Genomic DNA, 8,184 nt, shown 5'->3' with positions numbered 1-8,184 from the left:
TTATGGGTCGCGAAGAGACTGCAGCAAAATCACGCGTGCAGACATGTACGCGGTCATAAACCCGTTATACTATTTAAGTATCAATTTAAGATATAATTATTTAGAAAAATATCTATGAAACGATAGGATGCCAGTGGTACGCATGCCGACCGTATGACAAATACGCCTAGAAAATAGGCCTTAAGGGCCACCCTGCGCAGATTCGCGCATGCGCTGTAGCTATTGTTTACAACCAGTATGAATTTTTGAGGTTTAAAGCAACAGCCTCCATAGCTCAGAGGATAGAGCAATGGTCTAACAAGCCATGGGTCGGGAGTTCGATTCTCCCTGGAGGCATCTATCACGTCGGTTGTCCTTTTTTGCTATTTTTATGCGTTTTTTCCACATTTATCTTTTTAAAATATTAGGTTTTTGTATTATTTCGTATGTTAAAAGAACAAACACACACAATTTGTGGTATCCATTTTATATTAAACGAGAATTTTATATATAAGATTATTTACATTCTGTTTCGTTACGTTACATTGCGATTATTTCTCTGTTTTTCGTTTTTTAATGTTATAATATTATCCGATAACTTACGTTACATATTGTTACGTTACGTTTTATTTAATTTTCCTCTTTTAGAAAAGTGAAATGCCATATACGCTATATGCGAGTACTTCACGTAGTTATATAAGAAAGTTTCAAATTGCTCCATCGTTGATAAATAATCCGTCTGCTTCGTTAAAATCTGAAAATTCACTATATATTAGGTGTTTAGTGTATCAACACTAACCCCAATTTCCCGGTAAAGTTTAATTAATCACACCATCACACCTAACGGTTTCGTTTGCAAACGCGATAACAATTTCAATTAGCGCAACTGAAAAGCCCAATATTAAATTTTCATCAGCGGAAAATTTCACCTGAAATTTCTTTCGAGTGGCTGTATTGCGTATTAATTAAGGTATAAATTGAGTTTAATCCGTTAAGTACTTTTCTGTTAACATATCGAGGTGGAAAACAGTGATTCTTTAAATAATTTTGTTGATTATAAACTTTTGTTTTTTAGGTTTCCTTTAAAAATAAATCAATAATAAGCTATGTCTGTTTGCCTCAAAATTTTAAAAGTTAAAGAGGTTCACTTTTGTGACCAAGGTTACAAAAATAAACCTCCTTAAAAAATGCCTGCATTGCTGCAGGCTAATTATTTCACTGTCTTTGTGCCAAGACACCAAATATCTTAAAATACTATAAAGTAGCCCTTTTTCAAAGTTGCTTTAATACAAATTTACTTGGTATATAAATAATAGAATCTTCGAAAAATATGTCATTATAAATTAATTACCATTGTTATAGTGTAATTTAAATTTAATATTAATATAAAGGTTTAATGTACATTTTGTATTAGTAAATCATAATGTATATTTATGTAATATATGACATTGATCTAAGTCAGTTCAAAATTTTATATGAAACAGTGAGTAGTTAATCAATAGATAATACGTATATATTATATATATATATATATATATATATATATATATATATATATATATATGTACAGATATGTACGTATTATCTATCATAGATGAATATTAAGTGTTCCTGTAGCACGGGACTACAATACGAGCTATGTCTGCCATAAAAGGCAACCAGTACCGAATAGTATCGAACCTACCGATTTTTCGGTATTTCTACCGATATATATTGGCCCTGTCCTACTAAAATACCGATATGCATTGATTTTTGTACGATTTTAGAGGATGCATATTGTCCCGATTATTTACCGATTTTTGATACAGAGTGGGAAATTTTAAGAAATTGTGAACAAATTAAAACATTTCTTAAAATTTAGAACTTTTGGGATGAACTCAGTTTACTAATTCGGTAGTCAAGTATCAGCGGAAAAAAGGTCGCCACAACGTGAATGACCCCTCTCTCCGCTAAGAGTTGAGAGCGGCAAGTATATGAGCTTGACTGACCAGCCAGCGGCACCGGGAATTTATGTCAATGTACGGACGATATTTGAGGCCGTACCGCGTTGTAAATACCCGATGGTTTTGTACGTGAATCGTTCTCGATCGAGCAGAGCCCGAGAGTAGCGCTAAGCGGAGAGAAGGAGATCCCGGACTCCTCCGTACGCTGAGGTAGGCCACCGAAGGCCAACCCGATGTCTTTCCCAAGATGCTGTGATACCTGTAGAAGGGTTCTCCCGTCTACAAAAATAAAAGTTAAATACTAAGTAACATATAAAGAATCTTTGCACAAAAATTCCTTTAATGATTTTAAATTTCAATTTCATTCTTAATATTTTTTTCTTAGTTCAGGCATTTACAAATTTTTTTAGGCACAGGCAGGCAAGAATTAAAGAACTGTATTTTAAAAATAGATATCGATCAAGAGGCCAAGTTTCTTAACCACTACGCTATCACTGCCAATAACAAACAATTAAACTATAACTCACAAGTTTCAAGAAACGGAAAGCTATTAATAACATTCATTACGTATGTAACATTAGACCTTATTAACATAACTGGGACATGAAATTAATCTGTAACTATTGTCGGCTACTTAACGAATTATTACCGCGCACTTGTTGTTGTCAAAGATTATTATGGTAATTACCCTGAAATAGTAACCCTCGAGCCAAAATACATAGTTTTCTTTCCAATGCATCATATTTATTGTACTTAATTATTCTACTAGCAAATTAGTACAATTATGATGTGGTTGTTAAAATTTGTTTTTATTTGACTCGGAAGACATAGCACCCGAGGTACTTTACGATTTTTTTATGAATCCTTACTTGTAAGTTTAAAAAAATATTATTCGTGATTAATAAATTTCAACAAATGACAATTCAAAGTAGGACGTTTTCTTTGAACATAGGTATCGTTAGAAATACCTGTAGGTGGTGGTGTAGAGGAAGCCAAATTATATTGTATTAGACATAACATCGTCATTATCCATTAAACTCACATAAAAATAACGTAAAAATATTATTCTTCGCAATGCCAGCCTGTATTGAAATCTAATTATTTCACTGTTCTGCAATAAACTTGGTAAAGTCATAAATAAGGTATTTTCGCCTGTTCTTACATCCATGAAATACGAAATTACATCATAATTGCCTATAAACCTTAATCAAATACTGAAACCATTTCTTGGTAATGTTTCAAAGGTTCGAAGGAATATTTTAGTATTTGTTATAATGGCATCTACTTCAATGTAAATATTACATTGTGAAAATGTGAAGTGCCTACCTATTACTGTTCAATAAAAAAGTGGAAAAAAAGGATTTCTTGTATAGCGACCCCCATTTATTTTAAACTTTTTTATTTTTATTGTTGTTATAGCGGCTACCTTTATACATATTCTATAATAATTTCTTGTGTCTGTCTATTACGGTTCAGGAGATAGAACCCTGTTATAGACGAATAGACAGCGGAGTTTTAGTGATAGGGTTCCGTTTTTACCCTTTGGGTGCAGAACTGTAATGAACTAAATATAATGTAAAATTATGTATCATAATTCGTAGCTCACCGCCCTATCCAAGTTTTTTACACTTCACATATAAATATCTTGGGAACTTGTACCGAACAGATATCTGATGTTTTTCGCGCACAATGGTTGTATACAGTATGTTTTTGTCTCATATTCTAGCACATTCTGCTACCCAAACGACTTGATGAAACTAAACTTTATACTAAACTTAAACCAGAAGTGCGTACTTAGAATTCAAAACTTACACCGTCAGATTCAATCATTGATTTTCCTACCATACCGTCACTGTTATTATTGCGATTTGCGATTTTGCGTATATATATCATAAATAATTCCCAATTGAGCGTACCATCTGGAGCACCGTCTTACTCTATGACAAATTATTGCGTCCCCTCTCGCACTCCGGATATATCTAATTAAGTGGTTGCAGTTAATGTCTTCAGGATTTATAGTGTGTAGCCGGATTGCTGACCTAACATCTATCTTGGAGTCTTGGTATATACCCAGACCTACTGTTGATAGTCCATTGGTATAAATTTAGGCCTCCCACAAGACCTAAACTCAATAGTATGACAATAGTTAATTACGATTCTGATGTTGTTGATGATAATAATATCTATTCTATTAATAACGAGTACCTAAGAGTAATATATTCATGAAATAAAATTAAGTGGCGTTGACCTGATACTATCTACACGATTTGGAATTCAGTACCTAATTCTTAAACCGAAAAATTTGCGAATATCGCAAAATGTGCAATTTGTACGTCAATATTTTCCTTTACATTATTTTTTATTACTGTGCCAAAAGGTTTGCTTGTTACTAATTGGTAGACTTTAGATTTAACTGCACAAATTGTATGTTCTGCTTTCTTGCCGCAACTTAATTGGCTTTATTCGCATAAATGTTAACATCAGAAAATAAACATGTTTTTGAAAGTCGTGACAAGTCTTATCAAAATGTTTTAGGGTATAATATGTTCTAATTGGCCCAAAAAGTTTGTGGCTTAATGGAAACCAAAAAAATTCGTAACATGTAGGAAAAGCTTTACGGTTTGGATAAAAATTGTCTACACTCTTTAATTTGGTATTTCTTCCAACTTTGGCATGTTTATGAGGTATCGTCAAAAAACATTTAAATTATAAAATAGGAAACTACCTGAAATAGATCTTTGTTCATTGCTACTCTCTACCTCAACATGACCATATAAATAGCACGATATTGTCATTAGGGAGAAAGAGGTATGACTATGGTGATGCATTTCTACCACATAATCACACAAATGAAGCTAAAATAATGTATTTTACATAGAAGTAACAAGCAACCATGCAGTCCACCTGATTGTAACTGACTTATGTTTTGCTACGCAGATGACTAGTTTGAAACGCCTCGCATAAGTATATATCTCCCTTGCCACACTCTTCAAACTAACACACAGTAGCGCTTAATACTGCTGTTTTTAGACAGAAAAAGGTGTGGTGGTGGTGCCTCGGAGGTCGAACTATAAAAGCTTCTTCCACCTTTGTCATCATGATTTTTTTCATGTAGAATAATAAACAAAGAGCCCTTGCAGCCCCATATCAGCTTGCAGTCCTCTTAAACCATATTACTCTCATAACCAAATATTGAGTCAGATCGCTTCAATAATGCAGCATTATCCAATGTAATATTGCCGACCGGACCCCATATTGATTACCTTAGCGCAGGTCACGTGTCGCTGGACACATAAAAAGGCAATAAAATGGAAGGAAAGTAGCTAAGGTTGCAGGTTCTCATACCGCACTACAGATCTGCTGTTCCGTAAGATGTAAAAATTAAAGTATCGGTTAGAAATTCTTTCAAAGTATGAAAAGGTTGAGATTTCTTTCAAACTACGAAATTATAAAATAACGAGGATTTTTTTCAATACCTTCTTTGGAAAATTTCGAAAATCTGAAACGATGTCTAAAAATTTTTGAGGGCGTTCTTGAAATGTGATTACATAAAATACTTTTACTACAAAGACGAAAATTTTTTTAGATGGAATTTTCGGGACACGAAAAAATATTTTCTTTTCCTCCATAAACTGGTCAAAAATTATCAATGAACCATGAAATTAACCATGAACAAGTATCCACCATCTAATCATACATTGATTACCTAAGGGCGTGATACAAGGACAATAAAAATGAAGATTTCACTTTTGTCGCGAGAGTGACATTTAACCTACACTCAATTCTTATTTTTTGTTAAATAAATCAAGAAGTTTTTTTTTTAAATATGTTACCTAATTAGACAAAACCAAAACTGAATTAATAACAACGTTCAAATCCAAACTAGAAAGCTAACGAAAAAAGCATAACAGTAGTTCAACAAACAGAACTTCATAATTAACAAGCAAAAACTAGGCTTCACGAAATGTGATTAAACCTAAACGTTAACGGCCTAAGAACTAAATTTACTCAGCCTTGGTTAACCGCTGAACTGGTGAAATATGGCAAATTGGATGAAAACTTTGCTCGGCCGAAGTCACTGTGAAATTTTCAAACAAGCACCAATTCTCGTGTGATTATCGCTGGAATTAGTTTATAGTCGGGCACTGTTCGCTGCAGAAAATAGCCACCGAAGAGTAATTTTAGGGTGTTCAATCAAGGCTGTGTTTATCGATGATGTGCATTTTGGTATGACAATCAAGTTTGTATTATTAAACGATTTTAGTGATCATGTCAGAGGAAGTTTATTTTGCTATGAAATTGTAAAATAAAGAGGCTTTTTTTTCCACGAAGTCTAAAAATTTTTGAGGGCGATCTTGAAATATTATAAACATAAATATTCTTACTACAAATATGAAAAAAAAATTTGACTTTCGGGACACGAAAAAATATCTTCTTTTCCTACATAAACTGAACGGAAATGGTCAATGAACCATGAACAAGTGTCCACTATTAAATTCCCTAAGGGCGTGATACGTGTCGACGAATACAAAGACAATAAAAATGAAGATTTCACTTTTGTCGCGAGATTTACATATTATGATGATGTATAACGATCAAGTTTACTTTACTTTTAAACGATTTTAGTGATAAGGTCAAGCTTATTTTGCTTTAAGTTTACTTAAAGCTCTTTAATTACTAAATATGTATAAAATTTCAAAAGTGTTTACACAATAAGGACGGTTTATTATTATATAGGGTTGAATAAAGCATCATAGGACCGCGATTTGATATTATAGTGCGACTCAAATTTCGCAGACAAGTCTATAATTTCGCTTATATTATTGTATATCACGGAACGTATACAATTAAAAACAGAATTCTGATATTCCTGCTCAATCAAATTGTGAAAAATAAATAACACAACTCTGTGTAAAATCAAATATCCAGATTTTTGATCTAGATTTACAAATTGCTATAAATTGATCCGAAAAGTTTCAATTGGCCGGTTACAATAAAAACACGTAGCTCAATAGCCTACCAGCGAGTAACTTCTCCCGTTAAAAAAATATACAGACGGTGAATAAATCTTTTTTTGTGATCTACAATCCTCCAGTTTCAAAGGTTAATGAATTTGCTGGACGCCTAATTAAATATATATATATATATATGGGCGCATGGGTATAATAGCGCCATCTAGTGGCAAGTTTTGTAAATTGTAAGTTTGCAAGTTTATCAATCTATGTCTTTTGGTTCCAAATATTATTATGGTAACTTAATATAATTATTTATATTAAAGTAAATTTTAATATAATTATTTATATTTAAAACAATGTTAAACGTTTTATAATTTAAAACTTAATAATTATAATTTCTTTGCCATCTATAAAATATCCTTGTTGCAATTTACGGATGCAATTTATATGAGACTCAATAAACATGTTATTATATGTAATTTGGATTGTTTCTGAATGTTTTATAATTCTAGAATTCATTTAAAACGTATTGCTAATTTTATATAACTTATTTTGAACATAATTCATTAGCAATAATTCTGTAATAAATATTAAATAATACTGTTTTGATTTTGCCTGTTTATCGTTGATAGATGGTGCTGATCAATAATGCATCCATTTTTATAAGTTAAATTAATATATCAGTAACTTACAAAAGCCTCTTTATGTTAAAAACTTATTTTGCTAATGTTATATCTTATTCAATTGCTTACTGATTTTTATACGTTACTCTTCTTTAAAAACGTTCATAAAAGATTGTTAATCGTATTATGGCGCCAATGTTCATATTTTTCACAGTGTTTATAAATGATCAAACCTATAACTTAATTTATGCAAAAATGTAAACAAATTAGTTAATGATGTTTTAATGTTTTATATATTGCTAATTATTTTTATTGTAATAATTACTTTCATATGGGTTTTGAACTTACTGTATTTTAAATTAATAAAAGCACTCTTGATTCATATTTTGGTTAAAAACGCCACTTCCTTTTTGAGAGGATATGATGATTGTAATAAAAAGGAGGGATTGTAATGGATTATTAAAAACGTAATTCTGGTGAACGGTGGTATTATTTTTAATTCCATAAATAATCAAGTTTTAAGTAAGTTGCATAAGTGTGAAAGATGGATGAGAGCTCGGGAATCCCCGGCACTCCCAGGGGAGCGCCGATAGCAGCGGTGGGATCACAAATCAGTGACCGGGAACCCCGGCCTATGGAGTCTACTTTTGGTATGGAACTGTGTGTGAGCCTTGTTGATGAGGC

At 32.2% G+C, this 8,184-nt stretch overlaps 1 non-coding gene across 1 annotated transcript; it reads left to right on the top strand.

The window, feature by feature from the left end:
• Nucleotides 1–263: 263 nt before the first annotated feature.
• On the top strand, nt 264–336 carry TRNAV-AAC (transfer RNA valine (anticodon AAC)). The gene has a single exon. It is a non-coding gene; the product is annotated as a tRNA-Val (tRNA).
• The last annotated feature ends 7,848 nt before the right edge of the window (nt 337–8,184 follow it).

The sequence above is a fragment of the Epargyreus clarus genome, unplaced genomic scaffold (genome assembly GCF_041222505.1).
Source record: "Epargyreus clarus isolate Ecla_fem2 unplaced genomic scaffold, WU_Ecla_fem_2.2 ptg000001l, whole genome shotgun sequence".
Lineage (NCBI taxonomy): Eukaryota > Metazoa > Arthropoda > Insecta > Lepidoptera > Hesperiidae > Epargyreus > Epargyreus clarus.
This window is presented reverse-complemented; position numbering and strand designations above follow the sequence as displayed.